At 54.3% G+C, this 11832-nt stretch overlaps 1 long non-coding RNA gene across 2 annotated transcripts; it reads right to left on the bottom strand.

The window, feature by feature from the left end:
• Window positions 1–369: 369 nt before the first annotated feature.
• LOC112544656 (uncharacterized) lies at window positions 370–10405 on the bottom strand. Of its 2 annotated transcripts, none has more exons than XR_012898870.1 (3): window positions 10289–10405; window positions 3231–4064; window positions 370–864 (listed from the first exon to the last, which is right to left on the bottom strand). It is a non-coding gene; the product is annotated as an uncharacterized LOC112544656 (long non-coding RNA). The 2 variants fall into 2 exon arrangements; XR_003087999.2 differs by lacking the exon at window positions 10289–10405 and adding an exon at window positions 5691–6102.
• Window positions 10406–11832: the final 1427 nt, after the last annotated feature.

Below are 11832 nucleotides of genomic sequence, written 5' to 3' on the forward strand. Positions count from 1 at the left end.
AGAGAGGCGTTGCTGGCACACGATGGCCTATATCTCACTGGCTGTGTCTAGACTGGCCAGTTTTTCCAGAAAATCAGCCACTTTTCTGGAAAAACTTGCCAGCTGTCTACACTGGCCGCTTGAATTTCCGCAAAAGCACTGACTTCCTACTGTAAGAAATCAGGGCTTCTTGCGGAAATACCATGCTGCTCCCGTTCGGGCAAAGGTCCCTTTTGCGCAAAACTTTTGCGCAAAAGGGCCAGTGTAGGCAGCTGAGATTTGTTTTCTGCAAAAAAGCCCCGATCGCGAAAATGGCGATTGGGGCTTTTTTGCGGAAAAGCGCGTCTAGATTGGCCACGGACGCTTTTCCGCAAAAAGTGTTTTTGCGGAAAAGCATCCGTGCCAATCTAGATGTGCTTTTCCGAAAATGCTTTTAACGGAAAACTTTTCCGTTAAAAGCATTTCCGCAAAATCATGCCAGTCTAGACGTAGCCATTATGTTCCCATAGCGAGGGTGCTGAGCTCAGCTTTTTGGTCAAAATAAGAGTGCAAAATGTCCCGCTATAAAGGGCTGTAGAACTCTATTACATACACACACGCCGTCACAATTTTTCACACTTGCTATCTGGCCCCTCTATTTAGGACTTCGATTGCCCTCGGCCTGCATAACGGCCCAGACTTTATCCACACACTCTGAGACATGAGGTTCCAGGACATCTGTCACTCCTTTCTGCCCGCATTTCTGCTTTGCGCTCAAAGCGACTCCATGACAATGCCTTCTTGGGCCTTGTCGCTGTCGTCTTCGACAGGACAGCACAGAGGCAGGCATTTCTTCTCTGCGAAAAATCCCACAGCAATCACGAAAAAGAAGACGAGTCCAGATACCTGGAGAGGGGGAAAAATGGCACCAAAGAAAACAAAGGGTTGTTTGGATTGGACTTTTTCTTCACACACGTTTCGTGTCCCACCACCGTAGAGATGCACAGAGTGACGTGCATTTCATAGAACCAGAGGATCCTAGGTCCGGAAGAGACCTCCGGAGTCTTCGAGTCCAGCCCCCTGTCCAAGGCAGGACCAACCCCAACTCAATCAACCCAGCCAGGGCTTTGTCAATTTGGGACTTCAAAACCTCTAGGGATGGAGACTCCGCTGCCTCCCTAGGGAACCCATCCCAGTGCTTCCTAGGGAAATAGTTAATGGTCCCTGTGCACAGGCTGCGGGATTCAAACCTTGAATCTCCGTGTGTAAAATGGTACAGATTTCAACTGGCATCATTGGGGGCAGCTAGAAAGCTGCATCACTCGCCTGCCCCACAGCGCATCACATTTCAGAGCAATCCAGGTAAACTTAGATTTTAGAGCCCTTAGAACCCCTCTGGAAACAGAACACCAGGGATCTTCTTACCCACATCCAGAATAACCACCGGCATGGGGCATCTGAAAATCTGGGGCACCGCTGGGTCCTAGTGCCCCCCCTCACTCACCCACCTCTTCCTATCCCTGTTCTGGGGCTCTGCTTCCTCCGTGGGGGATCTAGTTCACTGACAAGTGACGGGCTGGCTAGAGCTAGGAGCAGCCCGTCCGACCTGGGAAAGGGCCATGCGAGTAGCCAGGAAGCCATTCCACAAGCATGTGCCACGCCCAAGTCCAGACAGCCAGTGTCTGATTGATTGTGGGGAGCCGACAGGACCTGAGGTTAAAATCTGCTGTAAAACTCTTTCCTGCGTGTGTTGCTGAAGGTTCTAAAACCGCAGCTCTGAAAAGGCCCCCGTGGAGAGGCGGTAGCTTGGAACAAGGGCTCGGAGGAGGGTGCTGGTGGCAGCGGTGTGTTCTCAGGGCTGGCTCTCAGCTTGCCTGTTCTTGGCTCCCCTGTGAGGAGCGTGCTCATGGGGAGAGGGAGGTGCTATGAGCTCTCCTGCCACCCAGCCAGGGAGCCCCTCTCCCCAAAACCCTGCCCCTCCTGCCGTAGAGGAGAAAGTGAGACCAGCAGGCACCATTCCTCCCTCACTTTGCTTGCCGGAGGGGCCCACTTGCTGAATTCCGTGGGGTTTCTCGACATGGGGGAGGTGGGAAGGGAGAAGGGGCAATTTCCCAGGGTCCCTATGCTTCAAAGGGACTTGGAGCCTCCAGCCGCTGCCACAGTAGGAGACAGGCCCAGGTAGGGCTTAAAGTTGGGAGTTTTGTACGAAGTGGGGATTGTATTCACCTTGCTATGCTGCATGTGAGTTTGACTGTCCTGTTGTCACCCCCTCTGCATACCTCAGTTTCCCTGGGCACTGCACTCACCTCTAGATGCGAAGGGGAATTTTGACAGTGACAGCCTGGGACGTAGTGGGGGTGCTGTCTAGTCCTGTAACCCTGGGTTTCTCCCTGGCTGTGTTGTGTTATGTGTGAGCCCTGATGACTCACCCCAGATGTGCACTAGGTCTAGACGCCTGGGGAGCCAGACAGAGAAGATAAGGTCTCTGTTCCCGGAGAGAGAGACAGGATATAGGTGGGGACTGTCACCAGGCTGGGAACTTGACCTGGGAGTCTGGGCTGGGCTAGGATGAGAGATACGACTGAGGGAGGAAAGGCGGGGGGGGGGGGTTAATGGCACGGTGCCCCTCTCCCCGAGAGGAAGAAGGCGTCTGCGCTGGGTCCCTGTGCTCACCCCCATCCTGTGCTACGCCGTGTCCCTGAGAACCAACAAACCTTCTACTCTACTAGGTGGATGGGAGTCACGTCTGGCTGCAGAGGGGGTGCAGGGTCGGGAACCCATCGCACAGCCTCCCGCAGGCACACCATGGCCGAGTGCAGGAGGGGATGCAACCAGGTGACATCTTTGGCCTGGGAAGCAGGAGACAGGATAGAGGAGCAGCCTGGCTGTGGGCAGTGGGGCTGTCTCGGAGGGCTGGGGAACCAGGGAGAGGGCAGAGCCCTGGCTCGGGGTCCCTCTGTTCCCAAGCTGGGTTGTCCTGGCAGCACTTGTCCCTGTCGTCTGAAATCTTGCTGTTCTCTCTGCCGGCTAAGAGCCACGTCTGGTGGTAGATGGGGGTCCAGGGCCCAGTGACCCCCCCCATACCTGGGCGACCCCATCACCTGGTTCCTTTTTATACACTTAGGGCTGTTTCCAAACGCTTGAGACCCCGTCAGTGTTCAGCACTGGACACCGAAAAAACCCCAAAACACCGAAGCAAAGTCGACAAAGAATCTAAGAGAAGTGAGAGCAAAATGCTCAGTGAAGAGTCTGCTAAGACAGCCGCGCCCTACCTGCGATATTACATAACACTTGATGGGCTGCTCCTCATCACAGGTCAGGGTGGTTATGTTTAGAAAATTTTTACACGTGCAAGTAAAGTATCGTCCATCCAGGAGAAGAAGGGTCATCCATATCAGCGAGGGCCCAAGAGCTTTCATCAAAGCCCGACAAGAAGCTCTTAGGTTACGTTTTTGGCCCACAATAGGCAGGAAAACCACGGTCAGCAGAAACAAAACAACAGCTGGAATAAGAAAATAGGAGAGACTGTAATAGACCCTCCAGCTCGCCTCTTCGGGGCATCTAAATTCCGTCTCCATAATTTTTTCAAACGCTACCAAAATCAGTGCGCAAACCGATGTCGAGACAATGCCAAATTGATCTTTCCATGTTTCAAAAAATTTCTTCCTCGGATCCATTCTGCGCCCCCAAACCAGACCTTGGCCAACTCACAGCCAGGGAGAAACGATGGCGAAACGTTTGAGCTCTGGGACACCTTGACTTTGACAAGTAATTTTGTTGAGTGAAAATGAAAGTGAAAATATTGCCTGGTTAAAAAACCTCCCCGTTCTTGGGGTTCCCATGAAGTGGTGGTGTTTAGCTATGAAGACTGTTTGCAAACGGCAGGGCATTGGTTTCAGGAGGGTCTCGAGAAGTCGGGTTAGAAACGATTTCTAGTTTTCCACATCGCTTATCCTCAGCATCTCCTTGGACGAGACTTTGTCAGCGACAATCATCCCTCTATAGTGGCAGCTGTTAGAGAAGAACCAGGCGACCCAGGAGCGGATGGGGTGAAAGGAATTGCTTTATTGCCTACACACGTTTCCCTCGGACATTCAACACAGCGTCTGAGTGGGAACAAGTCGGCAGTAGTTAGAATCTTTGATCTATTTTAGTATGCTAATTCACACGGCGATCACTGCTTTTCCTGAACCTTATCTAGTAATGTTAACTCCCATAAAATGAATATTAATAAGCAAATAATGAATATAATTATACCAGCCCCGAATTACTATTCACAGACTTTCTAATGAAATCATCACATGGCTATGCTACAAATTAACAGTTTGCAGAGATTACAAGGGATTTGACCCTGAAGATATTTTATATAGCGCCCATGACTAGGATAAGCAAAAGACACAACAAAGTAAGGCTGCATGCCTTTCCCCACTAATGTAGAGCCATTTCAGAACTATTACATGTTACATATCCCAACGCACCCCCACTCTCTTTCGAAGAAGGGCCGAAGCACCCCTCCTTCCCGCACACTGGCTGACGGGGTACCGGGGCTACAGGCCCTGGCTCTAACTGCCCAGTACCTTGTTCCACTGGTCATGCTATGGGGAGATGGGAAAGGCAGGTCATCCACGAGGTCGATTTCTGGGGAGCAGCCAGGGCAGGGCACAGCCTTATACCTGCCCTCAGTAACATGAACAGAGCAATCAGCAGGAACAAAATTCCAAGAGTATAAACAATCTGAGGGAGGCGTGAATGAGTGTTCGTTAGGCCTGTCCGAAGGGCACAGGCTACGTCAGTCCAAGCGCAATCTGCAGGCAGTTCAGTGGCCAGCTGCAAGGCATTAGTCCCTTGCATGGCCCGGGTTCCCAGGGGCTGTGCTGGACATGGCTCAGCCCGGAGCTGCTTTAACAGGTGTGTCCCGGTGTCCCACTTTATCCAGCTAGGCTCAGGTGTTGCTTTAGTCCTATTAGTTGGCATCCTCAGGTGTGCGGTCAGGGGAAGTTGTTGCACGGCGGGGATGTAAATCTTATAAGGAGTTTCCAAATTGCAGGGAGAAAGGACCCAAACCGAACCCACCTTTCCCAGGCATCTTCCACCCTCCAGAGCCTCACCACTGAGCCTTGCCGATCCCGCCCAACGAATTCTATTTCCCTGTTCCACCCAGTGCTGAGTGGATACCGTCTCTGTGCACTGTAGGACGGGGGTGCTTGTGACCATCCCACCCAGGTATTCCCCGGTTCTGCCCATATTAACCCTGCGTCGGGGTGCAGTCACAGGCGACCCCTCGCGGGTGCTCCCCGAGGTGCTGACACAGCGACTGCCACTCGCCTTCCCACTTTCTGGGGCTCCTCACTGCCCGGTCCTGCTGGGCCAGCTCTGCTGGTCTCCCCCAGCCATGGCCCTGAGCTCCCTACCCCCACCGAGAAGCAGTATGGACTCTGAACCCCTTCGGGGCCAAGGAGAGTACAGTTTAGGGCCCAGCCTCCTGAGAGAGCGCTCCCCCGATGGGATCAGACCCCGAGGAATTAGGTGAGCCCCCACGCTGGTTGCCCCCAGGGAACAATCGCTTACACTGGGTGTGAGAGAAAGAAAAATGGGTTTGTTAAGTGGAAGCAGCAGGATTGAAGTGGGAATAAGTGACGACAGGCAGAGCAAAGCAGGTTACAAATCAAAAGAAAGAAAACCGCTTGGCGAATTCGACATTGAAACCTCAGTACAAACGTCATCAAACTCACCTGAAAACCGCTTTTCCAGCTGCCCCTCCAAATATGGGCTGTCTTCCACCCACTGGGGTCCCTGGCCCCCTCCTTCAGGGGCAGCCCAGCCAAAGACCCAGGCCTCTCCTTTCCTATTCCCTTTGTTAAGGAGCTGACGCCACTCCCTTTCAACCACAGCTCAGACCGAAGATAATTTAACAGTTGCGGGTAACACCCGCCATATCTCTCATTCACACATTTGGAACTCACCAAGTATCCCTCCTCCATGTGTCTAATTTTACGCACAGAAATGAGACATACAACGGAGTAAGATGAACAGAACCAGCAGACCGTGCCATGCAGATCGATGGGTTGCATGAAATAATTCGCTCAACCCACCTTTGAGTTCTGTATCGTCGCGTCCATGGGTCCATTTCAAAAAGCATGGGGGAGGGGTCCGTCACACCCGCCCCCTGAAATTACTGCCAGAGGGATGGACAGTGTCCAGTGCGAAGGCCGTGTATCCAGACATCCACCTGGGCTTGGCTGTACAACCATCCAGAATCATAGAATCATAGAATAATAGGACTGGAAGGGACCTCAAGAGGTCATCGAGTCCAGCCCCCCACCCTCAAGGCAGGACCACGCTCCGTCTACAATGATCAATGATATCCCACAATGATCCAGTGTCACCAAAGCTTATGCTGTCATCCTGGCAGGTCTTCCAAAGTTGCAGGTTCCTATCCCGCAATGATCCAAAACACATGGGGGTAGAGCAGTGCCCCCCAAATGCAGAGAGCAACGTCGCTCCATATGCCAATGTCTTGGTATTGTTTGTGAGGCGGCGTGCCTCAGTTTCCCCTCCTACACAGCCATGCAAGTTGGTTGTTCCTCTCTAGATCATTTGTGTGGCACCGTACTTCTTCCCCCTTTCCCACTCTCTATGTCCCAAGAGGTGCATTGCACAATCGGTGTCTCTCTCTCATCCGTGAGGCATGTGTGGGCCATAGCCAGCACCCCTCGCAGACTCTGGGAAGGAATTTGTTCCCTAAAGAAAGGCTTATCCCTCCCGCTGCTGAGGTATTCCTCACTCCTTCCCTGAGGTGTTATATTAGCAGGCCCATGTACTTACAGACAGCCTGGGATTTCTACCGCCCTGTCTCAAATCCGGTGCCAATTCGGTGTCTGACGCTTGTGTGTTCTGACCCAGTGGGATTCCCACTCGTACCGAGTTTCTGCTTCCATGAGGCTAAAGGCCAGACTCCCCACTCCCCCCTGAAGCATGGCTGACCGATGGGCAGCTCGGGTTTGCAGATACACACCCAGCATCTGTCTCCCAGCACCCCCGTCAAACACGGAGGACCCCCTCCTCAGGGCCATCTGCCACCTGTCCAGCTGTAGGCACCCAGCACCCAGCTTCTTTGAGAAGCCCCGCAGCCTGCCCTGTTTCCTTAGGGGGTAAACTCTCAGGATCCAGGCCTGTGGGTTCCTCACCTCCCCCAGTAGCCTTTTGGTCTCCAGCCTCTGCCTTAAGGCTCTGCTCCAAGGCACACACCTCTGCGCCTCCCAGGGTTGGATCTGCCCCCCTGCTGTACCCATACCCCAGCCTGGACAGACCCACTGATCCTGGACAATGACTCGGGGTCAAGGCTGGCTTCCTCCTGCAAATTGTCCAGCTGAGCTGGAGGAGAATGAGACCGACTCTCTCTTGTCCTCTCCCCAGCGCCTGTGGCACATCCCTCCCCATCTGGGATTTCAGCACAAGATTCCTTACCCCTGCGATGGACTCAGCCACCTTACAGAGGCTATTTCCCCGGATCAACGGCACAACGTGCTCAGCCAGTATGGCCAGATCCTGCATCCTCTCTTTCCCCCTCTTCTCTTGAGCAGCTCTTCCAGCGCTTCCTTCTCTGTCCATTCCAAGTCGGATTCATTTTAGGGCTTCCCCGTGGGCAGCTTGGGTTTTATGGCCTCTATCTCACGCCGCTTTCACTCCACCGGTCTCCGGTGTTCCGCCGCCTTGGCTGCTTCCTGGATTCTGTACCGCTCCCGTTCCTTCTGCACCTCCCTCTCACTCATTTCCCTGACTCGACATAAGCAAACGGCAAATAACAAACCAGTAACCCCTTTCTCTGCCTTCCAAAAACCACACGTAGAACCCACTTCGAATCACTACTGTTGGAGGCAAAGGAGGAGCAAGGAATGAGTTAAAATGGATGTCGTTCTCTTTCTCACCTGTTAGGGTATGTCTAGACTACATGGCTCTGGCGCCAGAGCCATGTAGATTAGTTTACTAGACATACCCAAATGAAGCGGCGATTTAAATAATCGCCGCTTCATTTAAATTAAAATGGCTGCCGATCAGCTGTTTGTTGGCTCAGCGCGCTAGTCTGGATGCTCCACAGTCGACATCCAAGACATTTGTCGACCTCCCCGTTATGCCTCGTGGGACGTAAACAGCCATTTTAATTTAAACGAAGCGGCGATTATTTAAATCGCCACTTCAATTGGGTATGTCTAGTAAACTAATCTACATGGCTCTGGCGCCAGAGCCATGTAGTCTAGACATACCCTTAATGATGTTATTTGGTTCCCTAAACTGTTCAAGTGTTATCTGCGAACCCCTATTCCTTCCCTGAGTGAGTGCAGAAGAGTGTCTGAGGTGGACACCGGAGGCGGGAAAACTCTGAGGTAAACCGCAGGAGTAAACAACAGAGCACACGCCCCTAGAGGCCCAGAGACACAGAAGCTGCACGTGGCTGATCCTAAAAGGACAGAGGGACAGAGACACAGTGGGGTGACCATCAATAGAGCCTCCCAGAACGCCCTCTGCTCGGATCGCCTGGCCAGCAGACCAGCTCAGGAGTCAACTGGGGACGATCAGATGCCGTGACCTGCGTTCTGCTCGCCTTATCGTCCCGCCTGGGACTGTCTGTGTGGCTGAGTGTATGAGTGAGATCCCCCTCCCTTCCCAGTTGTAATGAATAAACAGACCCTTTACACTCCCGCGTGGTGATCCCCTCTCCTTAGTGTTTACAGCAGTCACAATCCAATCCCCTTGCGACATTTTTGGTGGAGATGCCGGGGAGGAGGGGATAAGTCAACAGGATAAGTCCTTCCCCCCCGGGAAGTTGAAACGGTGAACTGTGGGGGACTGGGGTGCGTTGAAACGTGGTAGGCTAGCACCCCACGGCGCACAGTCCAGGTTCCCAACAACAAGATGCCCATGTGGGGTGAAGGAAATGGAGGTGTAAAGGACTCCCAGAAGGGTGGAGTGCAGCACCTACGCCCGGACGCCTAAGGGAATGGATCCGAATTAAAGGGGGACTCAATGGAGGGGTTCTTTCGGGTGCTTCAGTGACTGATTTGGAGCTAATGATGGAGAAATACGTGTGACTGTATAAGCCAGACAGGGGAGGTAAGGAGAGAGCAGCTGCCTGGCTGCTATGACAAGCAGTGCATCGTGGCAGGCAGCTAAGAGTCAGCTAGCACAGGATGTGCCCTAGGGCCGGAGCTGGGGCCGCCCGAGCGCCTTGTGCCGTGGGCCCAGGGCCGGCGCTGCCGCCTGAGCCGCGCGCCTGGGGCCGGCACCGGTGCCGCTTGAGTGCCGTGCACCCGAGCGCCCGCATGTGCCCCGGGGCTGGGGCCGCCCGAGCACCACACACCCGGCGCCGGTGGGCGCACACAAATGCCCCGGCGGGCGCCATGGTGCCTGCGGGCACTGCGTTGGGGACCAGTGTGCTAGAGAGAGCCGACTGCAGCACAGTCTGAGGGAGGGGATTGGCTGCTGGGGGCTCTGGGAAGGGGCGGGAGTAGGGGGTGGAAGAGCAAGTCAGGCCTAGGGGCACAGTTTAAGAATTTTGCGTAGGGCACCATAAATCCTAAGGACAGCCCTGCCCAGAACGCCCGGCCAGCAGACCAGCTCAGGAGTCAACTGGGGATGATCAGATGCCGTGACCTGCCTTCTGCTTGCCTTATCGTCCTGCCTGGGACTGTCCGTGTGGCTGAGTGTATGAGTGAGATCCCCCTCCCTTCCCTGTTGTAAGTGAATCAACAGACCCTTTGCGTGGTGATCCCCTCTCCTCAGCGCTTACAGCTGTTGCAATCCACATCCCCTTGCGACAAGCAACCAGAGCAACTAGCTGTGCACACTGACCCGGCTCACTGCGCCACTGTGACGGGGCGCGGTCACAGACGACCCCTCGGGAGGGGGATCTCCCGGGGGGCTGACACGGCCCCTGCCACTTGCCTTCCTGCTCTCTGTGGCTCCTCACCACGGGTCTCCCCCAGCTAAGGCCCCGAGCTCAGCCCTGTACCCCCACGGAGAAGCAGTACAGACACTGAACCGCTTCAAGGCCAAGGAGAGTGCAGTTTAGGGCCCAGCCTCCTGAGAGAGCGCTCCCCAGATGGGATCAGACCCCGAGGAATTAGGGGAGCCCCCACGCTGGTTGCCCCCAGGGAACAATTGCTTACACTGGGTGTGAGAGAAAGAAAAATGGGTTTGTTAAGTGGAAGCAGCAGGATTGAAGTGGGAATAAGTGACGACAGGCAGAGCAAAGCAGGTTACAAATAAAAAAAAAGAAAACCGCTTGGCGAATTCGACATTGAAACCTCAGTACAAACGTCATCAAACTCACCTGAAAACCGCTTTTCCAGCTGCCCCTCCAAACCAGGGCTGTCTTCCACCCCCTGGGGTCCCTGGCCCCCTCCTTCAGGGGCAGCCCAGCCAAAGACCCAGGCCTCTCCTTTCCTATTCCTTTTGTTAAGGAGCTGAGGCCACTCGCTACCAACCACTGCTCAGACGGAAGATAATGTAACAGTTGCGGGTAACACCCACCATATCTCCCATTCACACATTTGGAACTCACCAAGTATCCCCCCTCCATGTGTCTAATTTCACACACGCAAATGAGACATACAACGGAGTAAGACGAACAGAACCAGCAGAGCATGACATGCAGATCGATGGGTTACATGAAATAATTCGTTCAAACCACCTTTGAGTTATGTATCGTTACATGCACAGGTCCATTTCATAAAGCGTGGGGGAGCGGGGGGCTCTGTCTCAAACCCCATGTGCAGATAGGATACTTCTGACCTAACACAGACCGAGTGTTATTTTCCCCAAACTGGACTTGCCATATTGGTTCTTGGGATTGTGAGAGTGCGTCGGGGATCCCCACCCAATCCTGCACCCCCGTAGCAGCCAGCACAGAGTCTGCCAGCCAGTAGAATAGAGAGGGTTTATTGCTTCTCCAGGATACAGCACAGCATAGACGTGATGTGGCTACAGGAGTCAGGACCAGGCTGCCTCAGACCCCTTGGAATGAGATGCCTAAACTCCCAACCCTCTGCTTAGTCTGACCCCTTCATAGTTCCCCCAACCGACAGACTGACTCTTCCCCAAACACTCCCTTCCTTTGTTCAGTCCCTGCCCTCAACAGGTGGAATCCAGTTGGGTCACCGTCTACAGACTTACAGACACAGGCCAATAGGGGTCACCCACAGCCCAGATAGAGGGTACTGCCTACACACATACATCACAGGGATCGTTTCCATCGGCACCCACCCATCCAGCCTGTAGGAGAATGGCTGAGGTCCAGCCCCCCCTACTGACACCCTAGATGGTGAGGATCCATCATTCTCCAAAGGTCGTGTGCCAGGTGGCCCGAAAGGCCTTCACTTGCTTGGCCACCGGCTTCCTCCCTGGGGTGGGGCAGCCTCCTCACTGGCCAGAAGGGGGCAATGCGGCTGGAAGGAGCCAGCTCAGAGCCCTGGCCAATCGGGGGAAGCTTGTAAAGAATCGATTAGGGGGCTTCCTGGGGCAGCCCAGCATATAGGGAGCTGCCCAGCAAAGAGGGCACTCAGGGCCTGGCCAGGGAAGGTGCAGGACCTGGTTCCTAAGGAAGCACCTTTGTGAGAGCAGCACTGGGCAGGCTCAGGGGACTAGAGGAGGAGGCTCCTGCCTGATTCCTGCCAGGCCACGGCCTTGCCACAAGGGCCAGGAGGGTGCAGGAGTCCCCGAGAACAGGAAGGCAGGACAAGGCTGCCACTGGAGGGTCCTTGGGTGGGCTTGGGACCCCTCCTTCCCCCTTGCATTACATCTTGCTGCCAGGGCGTGGCCCATATTAACTGTGGCTTGCCCTGGAGGGGAGGGGGCTGGGCGTGGAGGCCACAGGTG

This window comes from Pelodiscus sinensis, unplaced genomic scaffold (genome assembly GCF_049634645.1).
Source record: "Pelodiscus sinensis isolate JC-2024 unplaced genomic scaffold, ASM4963464v1 ctg59, whole genome shotgun sequence".
Lineage (NCBI taxonomy): Eukaryota > Metazoa > Chordata > Testudines > Trionychidae > Pelodiscus > Pelodiscus sinensis.